We start from the raw sequence: 18,455 nt of genomic DNA, 5'->3' as shown, positions 1-18,455 counted from the left end.
AGATGGCAATTTGTAATAATAACTTCATGCTTGGAGTGCCTGTCATTCTGGTCTTCTGAATACAGGCTGTTTGTCATGACATGCCAGTTGCTGCTGTTCTATTTCTCGGGTAAATGATTGTTTAAAAAGAAGGGGGTGGTGAATGAAGGCAGGAGACAGGAAAAGGAATGTTGTGGATCTGTCCTGCATCAAGGTTGTATATGGTTAGGTTTTTGGACTTATGTGTAAACATAAGAATTATATAAGTCTTTATGCCTCTTTTTAAAATATATTCTAATTTTTAAATGTTTTTCATCATATTCTGTAGGGACTTAAAGTTCAGCATATCAATACTTGATGAAAATTACCTGTTCCTTGTTATGCCTAATATGTTTGATATTTGGACAGATAGTGAGGTTAAGCTTAACAGCCTAGGTTGTATGATAGTAACAATAAACGTCTCTTCTGGAGGGTTAACAACCTAAGTTTGCAGACCAAAATTAGAGAAAAAGAAGGGCTGCAAGGAAAGTCAATATTTTGGCCCTAGCCTTCCAAGGTCTATGAAGGTTCAGGACATGTGAGAACTTGTGCTATAACGTCATGTAACTCAGTAGTGTCCCAAATTTCCTGATCAAGAAGATTATTGGGCCAAAGAAGAAAGTGATTGATGATGTAGAGTGTGCGTAAGGAGAGTCACATGGAGAGAAAACATTCTCTCAGTCTTTCACAGAGAACACACTGACCAAGCAATGGCCATGACTCGTCCACATGGCTGACACTGAAAAACGTTCTACAATCTGTGGTACAGGATCTCAGGATCAATTCTGAGGGGACTTGACTGAGTTGATCAGACTCAAAAGCTACAAATCTTGTTGCATAGATCTTGCTTTATCTTGGTCTTATCCATCCAGCAGAAAAGTATAAAAAAGAGTGTAAGAAGTAAAGCCATGTTGTTATGTTGAGCTGTAGGAGACTCAGGTCAACAATTTCTGACATTGCCTGTGAAGTGGAAGACCAAATACTATTATGGACTACTGGACTCTTTTAGAATGTTTTGCTGAGTTACACACCTCTATAATATTGAAATAATGGAACTAAACAAAAGGAATACAGATGAATGTCCATTTTGTATCTGTGTATTCAAAATTGTTAGGATAGATATATAGTTACATTCTCTTGTTGAATAGAGGTGTTTGTTCTAATAGTGTTTCTAAATAGTATATCATGTCTGCATCTTGTACAGCAATTATTCACTAGGAAGAATGTATGCAATGTGTTAATTATTGAAACTGTCCTACCAATTTGATTTGAAACTGTCTCATTGCTATTTGTTTCTCAATAAAATTATGAGAAAAGAAAAACTAACAAAAAAATCACTCTAAAAAAGAAAATTCATGCATACAACATCTAATTTTAAACAACTAAAACTTTAAGGTATATAAAAGACAAAAATTGACCTTTTTGAATTATTTCATGAGCATAAGTTTTAATGGTGAGAACTTATCAAAAAAATTTTTTACTGGAAATAGTGATATATGTGCACTTACGTTTATAGCAGCACAATTTGTGATAGCCAATGTTTGGAGCAAACAAAATGCTGTCACCTGAAGAATGGATGAAAAAGATGTGGTATTTTTATACAATAGAGTATTACTTAGGTATAAAGAATGATAACCTCGAAGCCTTTATATTTAAATGGATGCCACTTGAAAATATACTCATAAGTGACATAAACCAGATGCACATGTGTAAATGTCATGTACTCTCCCTAGTATAGGAACTCAAAAGAAGAATTACAAATAGAAAGTTATAACACAATTAAAAGGAAAGCGAGAACTTGATTATTAGACAATGAAAAGGGGGCAATGAGAAAAGTTAGAAAACATGACAGTGGCAAAGCCATACATTTACATGCCCAAGATGGGTAAGGCAATGATTCTGAGAACTATCAGCAGGTTGTGTTATTGGGTAAGATTCTCACCCTGACTAACTGTATATTCTGATACCTGTGAATTGAGAGACTGCACTGAAGATAGCAATGTGTAACAGTGGGGTCATGCTTGGAATGCCTGTCATTCTGGTCTTCTAAATATATACTGCTTATCATGATATACCAATTATGGCCAGACTGTATCTCAAATAAATTTTTTAAAGAGATAATAAATGAAAAAAGAGACAAGATAAAAATGTCACAGGACTGTCCTGCACCAATGGTATATATGGTTAGATTTCTAGATTTCTGTGTAAAAATATGTAACTGTTTATGCATTTTTTAATATTTTATTTTTGTGATTCTTTTTCCATATTCTGGACAGACTTAAACATTGACATATCATATCAATAGTGGACGGGAAATACATGTTCCTTTTTATGCCTAAGATGTTTGATGTTCAGACAGATAGTGAGGTTAAATGCAACTGCATATTTTGTAGGGTACTAATAAGCTTCTCTTCTGGAGGATTAACAACCTAAGTTTGAAAACCAAAAATTAGAGAAAAAGAAGAGCTGCAAGGACAGCCAACATTTTGGCCCTAGCCTTTCAAGATCAGTGAGGACTCAGGACATAGGATAACCTGTACTGTAACATCATGTAACTCAGTTGTGCCCAAATTTTTTGATCAAGGAGATTATTGGGCCACAGAAGAATGTGATCGATGATGTAGTGTGTGCCTAAAGAATGTCACATGGAGAGAAAACATTCTCTCAGGCTTTCACAGAGAGCAAATTGGTCAAACAATGGTCGTGACTCATCCACATGGCTGACACTGACTAAGGATCTACAATGTGCGGTTCATGGTTTCGGGATAAGTCTTGAGGGGACTTGACTGACCTTGTCAGATATAAAAGAATATATCACTCTTAGATCCAGTACTTCTTAAACCTCAACTTTAGGGGAATGTTTACTTACATTTTTTGATATATAGGTCTTGCTTTGTCTTAACCATCCAGCAGAAAAGTGTAGAAACAAGTTATGAAAAGTGAAGCCATGTTAATGTCCAGAGCTGTATTAGACTCAAGTCAACAGATTAGGACATTATCAGTCCTGTAGATAACCCACTACTATTGTGGACTACTGGACTATATTGGAATATTTTGCTGAATTCATGCACCTACAATATTTGGATGGCAATGGAATACCCATCTCTGACAAAACTAAACAAAAAAGGTGATATAAATGAAGGACAATTTTGTATCTGTATATACAAAATAGGACAGATATATAGTCACTTTCTCTTAATTCAATAAGAAGAAAGATTTTTACTAATAGTGTTTTGGACAGGATATCATTTCTGCGTCTTATGTTATAAGTGTCTACCACAAAGACAACAATATGCAATGTATTAATTGTTGTAACTCTCCTACCAACCTGTTCTGAAACTGTCTCATTGCAATTTTTCTCTCAATAAAACTAATAAAGAAACTATTTTTTTCTTATTTTAGATCACAATAGAGATGAATGCTTTCCCAGATGGTTTTACAATATAACTGCATTTTTATATTAATAAATAACACTGGCACAAGCAATATCACTTGAAACATGGATATTTTGAAAAAAATCTTCTTTTAATAAAATGATATATGCATAATACAACCTGCAAAAATAGTCAAGCTACACATAAGATACAGTTTGATTTTCCTCCAGAGCAATTAGGATCTACTGTTTTTCAACACTAAATACTCTCTTAGCATATTACGTCCGCAATCTACTTCTTTTTTTTTTAGAACAGGGGATTGAACTCAGGCCCTTGCGTTTGCCAGGGAAGCACTTACTCCACTGAGCCATCTCCCCAGACCAGCAATCTACTTCTGAGTGTATCAGATATAGAAGATTCTTTTGCCCGTGGCAAGACAACACCCGGGAACTGAAAGCAACCCTAAAAGAAACTATTTTATATGCTGTCTCTTGTAGCAGAGCCTCCTCATACAGAGATGGTAAAACACTTATGTCAGTCCTCTGAACCCTGCCAAAAATTCCTAGACTTTCATATTATCTTGCTGGACTCAGCACAGACTTTTGGGCCCCACAACAATGCATATTTCACAAGATCACTGTTGACCACCTGTTATCAATACTCTAGCTACTTTTCCTTGAGAAAATCCTTTGTGGTGCACTTCCTGTGCTTCACAATCTGAAATGGATCCTTCTTAGTATATATCACTCTTAAATCCAGTGCTTCTTAAACCTCAACCTTAGGGGAATGGTTACACTTCATGAATATCAGACCTAGAATAAATACTATCAAGATACTGCTGTTGAGGGGCCAGGAAAATGGCTCAGTAGAATAAGTACTTCCCTGGCAAGTGCAAGGCCCTGAGTTCAAACCCCAGTTCCATAAAAAATACTGCTGTTGGGCATGCTTTCTTCATCCCTGCCCTCCCCAAAGGTGCTGAAGTCGAGTTTGATGAATTCACCACCATAGCAGTAGTTGATGGGATTCACTGTCAAAAACTATCTCCATATTCTCCGAGGCCTACAGGAGGTTCTCAGGGAATTGAGAACACTTTCATTGTTTTGTATAATAAACCTCAATACATTTGTCTTTCTTATTGTTTCTTTCACTTGATATTTAATCTGTATGAAATTCATCAACAATGTCTCTTTCTCATGCATAGCATCAATGGGCACATTCCAGGGGTCTGACACAGCCTGGTAGATATTCTTCTTTTCTTGGATACTGGAATCTTACTCATATTTCTTTTAAAAGAATAAAGAATCCTGAAGACCTTTAGAATTAGTGGGCACTTCAGCCACAGTAGCCTCCTTGAGGATGCCATATTCCAGCAGACAGAATGAAGGAAAGTTCTCTCCTGCAGCCTGTGTTAGTTCTTTCTACAAAAGTAAAGGTCTTCATCATATATATTGTGGATTTCCTTGACACTGATGCACATTTAGTCTATTATTGGAAGTACATAGTGGTATGGACAGAATGCGAGTAAAGACTTCATAACTACATGAAAAAACAAGGATGTCAGTATTCTCAGATGGTATACTAAACTACAGTGGCTCTGATGTGATTAAAGCTGCTATAGAGGATCTTTTAAAAATAGTGCTCTAAGTCTTTACATATCTTCTGTGATTTTGGTTTCTTTCTCCCCAAGGACATAAAGATGTTGAAGGAATACTTCTGGGAGTGCCGCTCAAAATGCGAATACTCAAAGATCATAGGAAAGAGTTGTGGTTGGGTTCTTTATCACATACCACTTCAGATCTGCAGAAAATGGTGCCATCATTCTGCAACAAAATATTTCATTAAATTGGCATCTAATAAGACCATTGCCACTTTCTCTGCTATAACAGAAAGCTATTCACATAAGACTAAACTTATATCTCCTTATAAAATGAAGAGGAACTGTGAAAGTACTACTTTTATCTTCCCCAACTAGAGTTTCCTATGAATTTCAGCATAAAATAGGTTCATAAGGTCTTTTGTATGTTGTGATGAGCCCTCATTTCTCACTAAGAAAATTTTATTTTGAGCACAGACTGATAGGACACATCATTTTGTACACTTCAATTTACACTTTATACCATGGTATTTACTTCCACCAGAAGCTAGACAATTTAATTAGATGTCTTCTATAACTGGAGTACTTTCCCATACACTTTCATTAATGATGATATTTTAGGAGCTGAGTATTTGTGATTTCTTAGCTTGTCAGTGGTCCTTCAGGTATGATTGGTTATCTTAGCCTTCAATAATCATGATGCTTCAGGCCTAATTACTATGGAATGACTTAATTAATATTGTAATTCCACACTTTTTCTCTATAGGGACCTGTCAACTTTCTGTCTTTCATTTGAATTATGTATAGAAAAATGATCTTGATCTCCACCACTGGAGGTTCCAGGAACTATTGCTCGAAATAGATAGCACAAAGTATATTTTTTCAGTGGTGCTCATTGGTACATATTCATGAACCTTGGCAGGTTTATTTCACTTATTTATTTTTTAATTTTTATATATACATAGTGATAACATTCATAATAGAGAATTAATACTTGTATATGGTATATTTTGCTTCTTTTTTATTATTCCCTGCCTCTGCCTTGAACCCCCTTAACACTTCTTTGTTTATTATGGTTTTATTTACTCTTCACTTCCATTCTTTTTTCTTTTCCCTTCTTTCCTTCCCCCACTTATGCTTACTTTCTCACTTGAACATTTTCCTCCCACTTCCCAATATCTATTATACATTATGGTCCTCAATTATATTTCCTGTTTCTGAAACATAGACCCATACCATAAAGGTATGGGTCTCATTTTTATCTTCATAGCATCAATGTAATATTTATATGTATGTGTCTGATTTACTGCACTCAAGATTATGGCCTTGGGCTGGAGAGATAGCTCAGTGGAATAAGTGCTTGCCTGGCAAGTGCAAGGGCCTGAGTTCAGTTCCCGGTTCCGAAAAAAGAAAAAAAAAAAAAACAGTTGTATCCACTTATGTTGAAGTGACCCAAGCTTATCCTTCTTTTTGTATAAAAATGAAACCTCTAGGTTTAAATTTTGAGAAATTTACACACTGATTTCCACAGTGATCACACCAATCTACACACTCACAAACAGTGGATAAGGATTTTTTTTGCCATATCCTCTCAAGTATTTCTTATTGAATTTCTCGGTGCCAGACATACTTGAGTAAGATGGAATCTCAGTGTTCTTTTAATTAGCACAGACTAATGGCAAGGTGGGGACAACTTGATGCAGAATAAAGGACCAATGATGCACAATACTTTTGCATATATTTATTTATCATATTTTACTTCTTCATTTGAGGAGTATCTATTCATCTAAGATGCCCATTTTTTTAGCTGGGTCTTTACATTTGGGGACTATGGATTTTTAAGTTGTTTCTATAGTTTATGGATTATTTCTTTGTCAGAGGAACTGGTGGCAAAATTTTTCTTCACATTATAGGTTGCCTATTCACTTTCTGTTGAGTCCTTTAGCTATGCAAAATCTTAATAATATGAGATACCATTTGTTGATTCTCTGAAATATTTTCTATGTTATCAAGGTTTTGTTTGTAAAGTCTTGTATATATTTATGTCTTCAAGAAATTTTACCTATTCTTTATTTCAGCAAATTTAGTGTCTCTGTTTTAATATTTAGATATTTTATTCCTTTACTAATAGTTTAGTGTATGGGGTAAGGTATAGATCTCATTTTTATCTTCATCATGTGTAAAGCTAATTCTATCACTACCATTTGTTAAAGAGGATATCTTTCTTTCAGTGAAGTTCTTTGGCTCTTTTGTTAAAGATAAGCTCACTAAGTGTGTCTGAAGTTGCTTCTGAATCTTCTAATTTGCTCCACTGATTTTTGAGTATTTTTTCTGGTGCTATGCTGATTTTATCACAGTAGCTTTACAATATAATTTCAAGTCAGAGATTGTGGTGTCCTCACCTTGCCTTTGTTGTCCAGAAATGGCTTTTGCTCTACTAGAGCCATGTGAATTTTAATATTGTTTTCTCTAATATTGTAAAATATTATATTGGAATTTTTATGAGGATTTCATTAAATCTGTATAACAATTTCAAAATTTCTTTCTTTGGTGTGGAGCATTGTGTGCTATCTGGACAGCTAGAACATGGAGAACAGAGTAGCAAGCCCCTAAAGAAGTTGCAAAAATGATGCCCACACCACTTATACTGTTGAAAGAGGGGACTGACAGTTCCCAAGGCATCCTTCAATTTGTGAGTCATATTGGTGCCTTCCAGGTGATTGCTGAGGCTGTAAGAACCTTCCTAGGTCCCCGTGGCATGGACAAACATTGTAGATGGCCAAGGCAAAGCAAAAATTTCTAATGATGGGGTCACAATTTTGAAACTTCTCAATGTCATCTATCCTGCAGCAAAACTTTAGTGAACATTGCCAAATCTCAGGATGCTGAGTTTGGTGATGGCACTACCTCTGTAAAACTGCTGGCTGCAGAGTTTCTGAAGCAGGTGAAACCCTACATGGAGGAAGGCTAGTACCCCCAGATCATCATCCATGCTTTCTGCATAGATACACAGTTGGCAATTAACAAGATCAAGGAGATCACTGTGGCCATGAAAAAGCAAGATAAAGTGGAGCAGAGGAAGCTGCTGGCGAAGTGTGCCATGATGGCTCTGAGCTGTAAGCTTATCTCCCAGCAGAAAGTCTTCTTTGCTAAGATGGTGGCAGATGCTGTAATGATGCTAGACGATTTGCTGCAGCTTAAGATTTTTGGAATCAAGAAGGCACAGGGTGGATCCCTACAGGAGTCTCAGTTGATGGCTAATGTTGCATTCAAGACTTTCTCTTAAGATGGATTCGAAATGCAACCTAAAAGTGCAATAATCCCACAATTGTCTTATTAAATGTTGAATTTTAGCTGAAAGCTGAGAAAGACAATGCTGAAATCAGAGTTCACATGGTAGAGGGTTAATAGGCAATTGTTGATGCTGAGTGCAATATTCTGTATGACAAGTTAGAGAAGATCTATAATTCTGAAGCCAAAGTTATTTTGTCTAAACTCCCTATTGGGAATGTGGCCACCCAGTACTTCACTGATAAGAACATGTTCTGTGCTGGCCATATGCCTGAGTAGGATTTGAAGAGCACAATGATGGCATGCGGAGGCTCAATGCAGACCAGCAAGAGTGCACTATAAGCAGATATGCTGGGCCGCTGCCAGCTGTTTGAAGATACCCAGATTGTAGGTGAAAGGTTCAATTTCTTCATTGGCTGCCTCAAGGGCAAGACTTGCACTTTAATCATCTGCAGAGGAGCTGAACAGTTCACGGAGGAGACAGATCAATCTCTGCATGACTCCATCATGATTGTCAGGAGGGCCATCAAGAATGATTCAGTGGTTGCTGTTGGGGTGGTGGAGGCACAGAGATGAAGCTTTCTATGTAACTTTGGGATTACTCAAAGGATATTGCCAAAAAACAGCAGCTACTGATTGGGGCATATTCTAAGGCCGTGGAGATTCTCCCACTCCAGCTGTGTGACAATTCTGGCTTTGGTGCCACAAACATCCTGAACAAACTATGAGCTTGGGATGCCCAGGGCAACATGTGGTATGGGGTGGACGTCAACAATGAGGACAATACTGACAACGTCAAAGCTTTCATGATGGAACAAGCTATGGTCTGGATCAATGGCCTGACAGCAGCCTCTGAAAGTGTGTGCCTGATCATGTCCATTGATGAGACCATCAAAAACCCTAGCTCCACTGTGGATACTCCTCCAGCAGCGGGCTGAGGCCAGGGCCGCCTCCCTTGAGATTCTACCCATCACACTGGCTGGCAGCTGGTTGCAGGTGTGATTTCCCTCCATAGCTTGGCTTATTGGTATTATAAAGAAGTGGTAATAATTGGTTTGTTCTGTTCTCACTGAAAGTTATTTAAATAAAACTTAAGACTTAGATTAAAAAAGAACAATTTTAAAATTATTTTCATTTTCACTATATTGCTTCTTTCTGTAGAACAATGAATATATATCCACCTTTTGATACACATTTAGATGTCCTTTTTCACAGTATAGTAGTTTTAAATGCTTACTGTAAAAGAGGCTATTCTCTAATTTTGTGTGCAATGAGTTTATTTGAATACAGAAAATTTACTTCATTGTTAAATTTGCATACAGTTTTACTATTGTATTTGGCAATTAAATGTGAAATTAATTGGTATAGAATCAATTAATAATCCATTAGTCAATAATATAATTCATGTAGATTAATCTAAAATGAATTAATAATTTATCTAGAAGTAATTCAGAATCAAATCATTTGGATCATTTCACCTAGAATCAAATTAATCTAGAATCAATCTACACTCAATTTAGAAAAAATTGAAAACATTGAATCATATAGATTTAATCTAAAATCAATTAATAATTTACATAGAAATAATTCAAATTAATTTATCGAAATAAATTTATCTGTAATGAAATTAATATAGATTCAATTAACATAGACCCAATTTGTCTACATTCAATTAATCCACAATCAAATTAAAAACACAGTATCATATAGATTTAATCTAGAATCAATTAATCTAAATCAGTTAAGTGACAATTAATGTAGAAACAAGCCATCTTAAATCAATTAAACTACAATCAAATTAAGTTATCATTAATCATCTAGAATTATCTAAGGTCAATTCATCTAAAAGTAGCTCATCTAAAATCAAATTAATCCAGAGTCAGATAATCTATATTCAATTCATTTAGGATCGATATATCCTGAATCAATTTATTAGCCATTCATTCAGAAACAGATAATGTAGAATTAATTAAACTAGAACTCACCTAGGATCAATTAATTCAAGATCAATTCAATTTAGAATGAATATAGATTCAATGTTATCTTTATTCATTTAGTCTGTAATAAATTCATAGAGAATTACTTTAGTAACAATTCATATTGATGAATATCTAAACCCAAACTGAGCTAAAACTAATTATATGAGAATTGCTCTAAATTACAATACTAGAAACAATTCTAGACTGATATATTCTAGAATCCATTCATTTAAAATATTTTCATCTACTATGAATTCATAATAATGCAATCTAGAGTCAATTTAGCTAAATTGATCTAGAATTACATAATTTTAAACCTGTTCATCTGGAATTCAATTAACCTAGAAATGAATTGAACTAGAATTCTTCATTCTGCAATAAATTGATCCAAAATTAAGCTCCACAGTGGAGAGGGCCACTTTGTTTGGGACTGGGCAGAGTAGAATTCCATAGCAGAGGTCCAGATTGGAACCTGGCAGAATGGAATTTCAGCACAGAGGTGCGGCATGGGACTGTGCAGTGGAACTACCAGCAAAGTGGCTAAGTGATAGACCAAGTGAGATAAATGAGGAGCAGAACATCTAGCCAATGGAGCAAAATGGGTTCACTTCCTCAGGCCACAGCAAGAAAAAGTCAAGCACAGCAGTCAGACCCCAGCCAGGCCCAGCTGGTTGAGTGCAAGTTTGGTAGACCCAAACTCTGTGAGCTGAGGCATATTGTTAGACACAGTGAGGCAAAGGCTTAGGCCCAGATCTATGGGAGCGTCCTCTCAAGACAGAGGTGGCAAAATATTACTAGTCTGCCTGGAGACTCCAGGTACATCAAGGGGAGGTGACCAAACACAACTTATGGGAACTAATTTAAATGCAAATTCCCAATTTAATATCTGCTTAGCTATAAAGCCATAATGTTTTCTCTTATGGTCTAAAACAAAAACTCATTAGCTACAAAAGTTTGTCAATTCTTCAATCTAACTAGCTATTATTAGTGCTGCAAATTGTATTACTGCAAATAGAAGACCATATCTGCCTTAAGCACATGTACTTCCTCCAGTAATAATATTAGCAGATGCTTGGATAATAACCTCACCAAAGGCTTACAATTAAGGACACAGTACACTGCCAAACAGAAACCAATATCTAGCTCTCAATCAATAGAGAAGACAAAAACTTGGGACATACAGAAATTAAGAATGTCTGACACAGAAGAGATACCTAAATAAAGACTCATTACAGAGAGGCTGTGATGAAAGGGATATATCTAACTATACCAAAAATTCACAGAAAGTCTCACAGAAATCAAAATAAAGAGTTCTGTCAAATACAAAATGACAAAGAGAAGGAACAAAATGCACTCTCAGGCCCTGAGCCCATGCACGATAAATGCAGGCGACACTAGCATTGAAAAAAATGGAAGTCACATACCTGAAACTTCTGAAATAATAGCATCTGAAGAAAAGAAACAACTGCAGAAGGTTATAGAGAAAATTAGACCAGAAATAATCTCCCAAGTTAAAACAAAAGAAATAACTATAATGAAAGAATTACTAAGCACTTCTAAAGAAGATACTCATAAAAAATAGAGGAGATGGAAAAAAAGGAGGAGCCCTTGGATGAGATATAGTAGGTAGGCCCTCCAGACACAGCCCAGGCCCCGCATGTGTGTGGGAGAGCTTCTGCTCTCCTGCACTTGCTGAGCACCTCCAGACTCAGCCTAGGCCCCACATGTGAGTGAGCCCCTCACCTCAGCTGCACCTTCCAAAATGCTCTAGACCCAGCACAGGGCTGGCATGTGAGAAAGAACTTCCTCCATGCTCTCCAGACCACACCAGAAACAACCCAGGCCTGGAATACAGGCTTGGTGTGAAACACTCCAGCTGAAGTACCTGAAGAGGATTAGGGGCCAAGCACTCAGGTAATCCAGGAGAAGAATATCTTGCCAGATGGGCACAGCGTGTACACTTCCACAGACTGCAGCAGCAAAAAGCTGAGCACAGAAGCCAGACCCAAGCCAGGCACATTGGGATGAGTTCAAAGTATGGAGATCTGGAACAGTAAGCTGAGACACTTTGCTAGAACTAGATCTATGAGAGATTACTCCTTCTTTCTCTCTTGACTGAGAGAGGGGGCAAAAGGTAAACAAGGTGAACTAGTCTACATGAAAGACCCCAGATGCATCAAGAGGAGGTGATCAGACAGAAATTAGTGGAACTAAGTAAAATACAAATTCTCAATTTACTATCTGCTTAGCTATGCAGACATAATGTTTGCTTTTACCGTCTAAAATACAAATGCATTGGTTACAAAAGTTTGTCAACTGCTAAATATCACAACACATTAATAGTGTTCTTTTTTTTTTGGCGGAACTGGAAAATTTATGGTACTGGGAATCAAACTCAGGACCTTGCTCTTGCTAGGCAGGCAGGCAGGCACTTGTGCCACCCTGATAGTAGTTCTGTAAATACAAAACTGTAACTAGCTTAGCCATTTAATCTCAGGGTAAACCAAAATGCTAACTGCAAGTAGGCTCAGGGGTAGCGGGTTCGATCCCCCGCATTCTGTGCTGGCCTTGCCCCAGGGGTGAGCTGAGACAGTAATTGAGACAGAAAATGATGACATGTGCCTATAATCCCAGCTCTTGAGAGGGTGTAAACAGGCGCACCACTATGAGTCAGATCTAGTAGTGAGACCCTGAACACACTGTAGACCTTTCCCTAAAATACAAAAAAGGAAAAAAAAGAAAAATAAAGAAAGAAAGAAACGAAAAGAAAAAAAACCACCTAATCTCTCTTGTGTAAGAATTTTGGTAGGTGCTCAGGTTATAACTGCACCAAATATCTACAGCAAAGGTCAGAGGACAGTGCTATGCAAATTGTCTAAGATTAGAAGCAAAATGCAAGCCCAGGACACTAGCACACAGAGAAAAAACGCAGGAGACACTAGCACTGAAGAAACTGCAAATCACAAAGCTGAAATCTAAGCATCTGAAGTAAAGACACAGCTGCAGAAAGGATAAAGGAAATTAGATCAGAAAAAAATTCAGAACTAATCAAAGAAAGGATAACTATAATGAAAGGATTAATAACTGTTTCTAAAGAAGACATTGAAAAAATAGAGAACAGAAAAATGATGGAATCCTTGAATGAGCAGTATAGGAAAGAAACAGATTGTATGAAGCAGAGTCAAAGATATATAGAGGAACTTAAAATCTCAATCACAAGCCTGTAAAACCATTTGAATGAACATGAGGATAAAGTTTCAGATCTGGAAGATACTGATGCATGCAGTGAAAAGGTAAGAAAAGATCTCTCAAAAGCAAATATCATGCAGGAAAAAATAATTAAAAAGCTGAAAGATGACATAAAGATTAACAATGTGAGAATGATAGGCATCAATGAGAAATAAGGAGACAATACAAATGATCTAAAAAGAATATGGGAAGAAATAACAGCAGAAAACTTTCCAAATATGGGAAAACAATCTAACATTCAGTTAACCAAAGCATGTAGAACTCCAAATAATATCAACCCAATTAAAAACACACCGAGACAAATAATAGTCAAGATCCCAGAAATCCAATACAAGAACAATATACTAAAAGCAGATAGATAAATAGATCACATTTAAAGGAAAACCCATCAGAATAATGGCAGAGTTTTCTTCACAATCCATGAAGGCAAGAAGAGCATAGAGCAAAGTACCTCGATACTCTGTGAAAACAAATTCCAGCCCAGACTACTATATCCTGCAAAACTCTCTTTCAAGTTTGATGAAGTGAAATACTTCCATGACAAAGAACAACTGAAGAAATTCATGAGGACAAAGCCAATCCTACACAGACTACTAAAAAGTATTCTACAGAGGGATCAAAATGACCATAACTCCACAGATGAGAAGGGAAAGAAATCAACAAAAAGGGCAAACAATTAAACACAAGAAAAAAAAGGGATAAACAACAGCAGGTTTATAACATGTCAATCATAACTTAATATATCTCAATTATAACCATCAATGTAAATGGGCTGAATTCACCAATTAATAGAAATAGACTGTCACAATGGATAAGGAAGCAAAATTAAATAATATGCTATATACAAGTAACACAGTTAACTAGTAAAGAAGTTCATAGGCTGAAAATCAAAAGATAGAAAATAATATTACATGCCCCAGAATCTCAAAAAGGCCAGAGTTGCAATCCTGTTTGGAGACAGTCTCAACTTCAAACCAAGAATGATCAAATGAAATAAAGATGGCTTCTACATACTCATTAGGGGAAAAGTCCAACAGGAAGAGGTACAACTCATAAATATTTACATGTCAAACACAGGAGCACCCAACTATATAAGACAAATCTTAATCAACATAAAAAATCTAATATCCAATACCACAATGTTAATGGGAGAATTTAATGCCACATTATAAAAAAATAATAAGAGAAGCAGACAAAAAATAAGCAAAGAAATAACAGAACTGAACTAGAACTTGGAACACATGAACTTAGTGGACATATACAGAGTGTACTAACCAAACCGCAGCTGAATAAATACTTTTTTCAGCTGCGCATGGGACATTTTCTAAAATAGACCACACAGTAATCCATAGATCACATTAAGTATAAGTAAGAAAAGAGAAATTATCCCATGCATATAGTTGGGCCACAGTGCAATGAAACTGGAAATAAATGACTAAAGAAACCCATAAATAAGAGGAAATTAAACAACACCCTCCTCAGAAAAGAATGGTTTACAGATGAAATTAAGCAAGAAATTAAGCAGTATCTACAATTAAATGAAAATTCAAGTAAAACATCTCAGAATTTATGGGATGCAATTAACCAGTTCTTAGGGGGAAATTTATAGCTGTGAACTCACACATTAGGAAAACAGAATGGCGACAAATAAATATCCAAATTCTGCACCTCTAATGTCTAGAAAAGGAAGAGCAAACCAAAGAAAAACACAAAGATGTAAGGAAATTGTAATCATTAGGGCAGAATTTAATTCAATCAAAATGAAGAAAACAATAGAAAGATTAACAATTCAGAAAGCTGGTTCTTTGAAAGATTAAATAAATTTGATAAGCACCTATCTAACCTGATCAAAAACAGGAAAGGAAAAACTCAAACACAAGTAATGACAAAGGAAAAAGTTGAAATTACCACAGACTCAGTGGAAATTCAGATCATGAACACAATAGGTGCTTTGAGAATCTTTACTGTCACAGAATTGAACAGACAGATGAAATGAACAGATTCCTAGAAAGGTACAAGTCACCAAAAACTGAACCAAGACGATATATGAGCTCTTAATAATCCAATAATAGCCAAGGAAATACAAAATGTAATGAAAAACCTACCGAAAAAGAAAAGTCCAGGTCCTGATGGATTCAAAGCTGAATTCTAGAAGAAATTTATGAAAGATATAATCCCCATATTTCTAACTCTTCAGTGAAATTGAAACAACAGTAATCCTCCCAAAAGTATTCCTGGAGCCAAGTATTACACTGATACCAAAATCAGGGAAAGATACAACTAAAAAAGAGAATTAAACACCAATCTGTCTCATGAACATAGATGTAAAAATCCTCAATAAAATCATAGCAAATAGGATACAGCAAATCATCAAGAAGATCATACACCATGACCAGGTAGGATTCATCCCAGGGATGCAAGTATGGTTCAATATAAGCAAATCTGTAAATGTAATACCGTATATCAATAGATTCAAATTCAAAAATACACATGATCATCTCAATTGACACAGAAAAGCCTTTTGACAAAATCAAAACTAATTCATGTTCAAAGTCCTACAGAAAATTGGAGTAGATGGCCAATACCTCTATCTGCTAAAAGGCATCTATGCCAATCCAATAACTAGCATAATTCTAAATGGGGAAAAAGTGAAATCTTTCACTTTTAGATATTTTACAAGACAAATGTGTCCTTTTTCACCACTCCTATTGAATATAGTGCTGGATTCAGTAGCTAGAACCATTATACAAGAGAGAGAAAAATAAAATGAATAAGAATAGGTAAAGAAGAAATTAAATTATTATTTGCAGATGACATGACCTCGGAGAGCCAAAAAGCTCAATCAAGAAGCTACTAGAATTAATACACAAATTCAGTAGCATAACAGGTTACAAATTCAATACCCAAAAGTCAATAGCATTCCTCTACACAGTTAAAACGGGAGAGGGAAATGAGAGAAACAATATCTTTTAAAATAGCACTACAGGAAGTGAAATACGTAGGAATTAATCTAATTAAAGATGTCAAAGATTTATTCAATGAAAATTACAGTATTCTGACAAAAGAGATTGTAGAGAATTTCACAAAACAGAAAGATGTTCCATACTCCTGAATAGGAATAACCAAAATTGTGGAAATGGCCATACTTCCAAAATTGTACAGATTTAATGCAATCCTTACCAAACTACCAACAACATACCTCATGGGCTTAGAGAAATTGTTTCTAAAATCTATTTGGAACCAGAAAAGACAGAATAGCAAAGTCAATACTGGGAAGCAAAGACAAGTCAGGAGGTATTACAATTCCTGACTTGAAATTATGATAAAAATCCACTGTGATAAAATCAGCATGGTATTGGAAACAAAATAGACCTGAGGATCAGTAAAATATATTAGAAGATGTAGAAGACTCTACAAACACACTCAGCCGCTTTATCTATGACAAAGTGGCCAAATATGCTTATTGGAAGAAAAACAGCCTCTTTAATAAATGGTGCTGGAAAAACTGGCTCTCTACATGCCGAAAAATAGAACTTGACCCAAGTCTATCACCATGCACTAAGCTAAGGTCAAACTGGATTACAGATCTAAACATTAAAACAGAGACATTAAATCTCCTGCAAGAGAAAGTAGGAGGAACTCTTGAAGCCATAGGGGTAAGCAATGAGTTCGTGAACAAAAATCAAATTGCACGGGAAACATTTGAAAGAATTAACAAGTGGGACGTGCATGGAATGAGAAGTTTTTGCATGCTAAAAGAAATTACCAACAAAGTGAAAAGACAACCCACAAATTTGGAAAAAACATCATGACAAGTACTCAGACAAAGGTCTGTTCTCTAGAATTTATAAAGAACTAAAAAACACTAGGTCCCTGAAATTTAAAGACCCACTCCTGAAATGGGCATCCAAGATGAACATACACTTCTCAGGTGATGAAATTAAAGAAGCGAATACATATATGAAAAAAATGCTCCACATTACTAGCCATCCATGAAATGCAAATTAAAACAGCTTTGAGATATCGTCTCACTCCGGAAAGAATGGCTATCATAAAGAAATCAACCAACAACAAATGTTAGAGAGGCTGTGGGGAAAAAGGAACCCTTCTCCACTACTGGTAGGAATGTAGACCGGTGCAACTGTTATGAAAGTCAGTGTAGAGACTCCTTAGAAAACTTACTGGAAATCACATTTAAATCAGCTATTTCTCTACTGGAAATTTTCCCAGAGGATGTGAAAACATCATATCATAGTGATATATGTGGGGCTATGGTTATAGCAGCACAATTTGTGATAGCCAAATCTTGGAAACAACCAAGATGCCCATCACCTGAGGAATGGATGAAAAAAATGTGATATTTTTTTAAATGGGGTTTTACTCAGCTCTAAAGAATGATAAACTCGAAGACTTTGTGCCACTTAAAGATGTACTCATAAGTGAAATAAATAAGGCACACATGAATAAATATCATATAGTTTCCCCACTATAAGAACTCCAAAGATGAAATACAAATAGAAAAGTATAATACAAGTAAAAGTAAAGCAAGAAAGTGAGGTCTAACTAAGAGAGTACAAGCAGAAGAGCTAGGAAACATGACAGTGGCAAGTCATACATTTATATGTAGAAGATGGGCAAGGCAATGATCCTGAGAGTCTCCAGAAGATTTTTGAATCAAGCAGTTAATTGGAAAGATTCTCACCCTAACTATGTATACTGACAACTGTGAACTAAGCAACTGCACTGACGATGGCAATTTGTAATAGTAGCTTCATGCTTGGATTGCCTGTCATTCTAGTCTTGTGAATTTGGGCTGCTTGTCATGACATGCCAGTTGCTGCTGTGCTGTTTCTCGGGTAAATGATTGTTCAAAAAGAAGGGGTGGTGAATGAAGACAGGAGAGAGAAAAAGAAATGTTGTGGAACTGTCCTGGTTCAAGGTTGCATATGG

General features: G+C 35.9%; 1 pseudogene; it reads left to right on the top strand.

The window, feature by feature from the left end:
• The first annotated feature begins 7,612 nt into the window (after positions 1–7,612).
• LOC101587421 lies at positions 7,613–9,236 on the top strand (annotated as a pseudogene).
• Positions 9,237–18,455: the final 9,219 nt, after the last annotated feature.

Source organism: Octodon degus, unplaced genomic scaffold, assembly GCF_000260255.1.
Source record: "Octodon degus isolate 3935 unplaced genomic scaffold, OctDeg1.0 scaffold00313, whole genome shotgun sequence".
Lineage (NCBI taxonomy): Eukaryota > Metazoa > Chordata > Mammalia > Rodentia > Octodontidae > Octodon > Octodon degus.
This window is presented reverse-complemented; position numbering and strand designations above follow the sequence as displayed.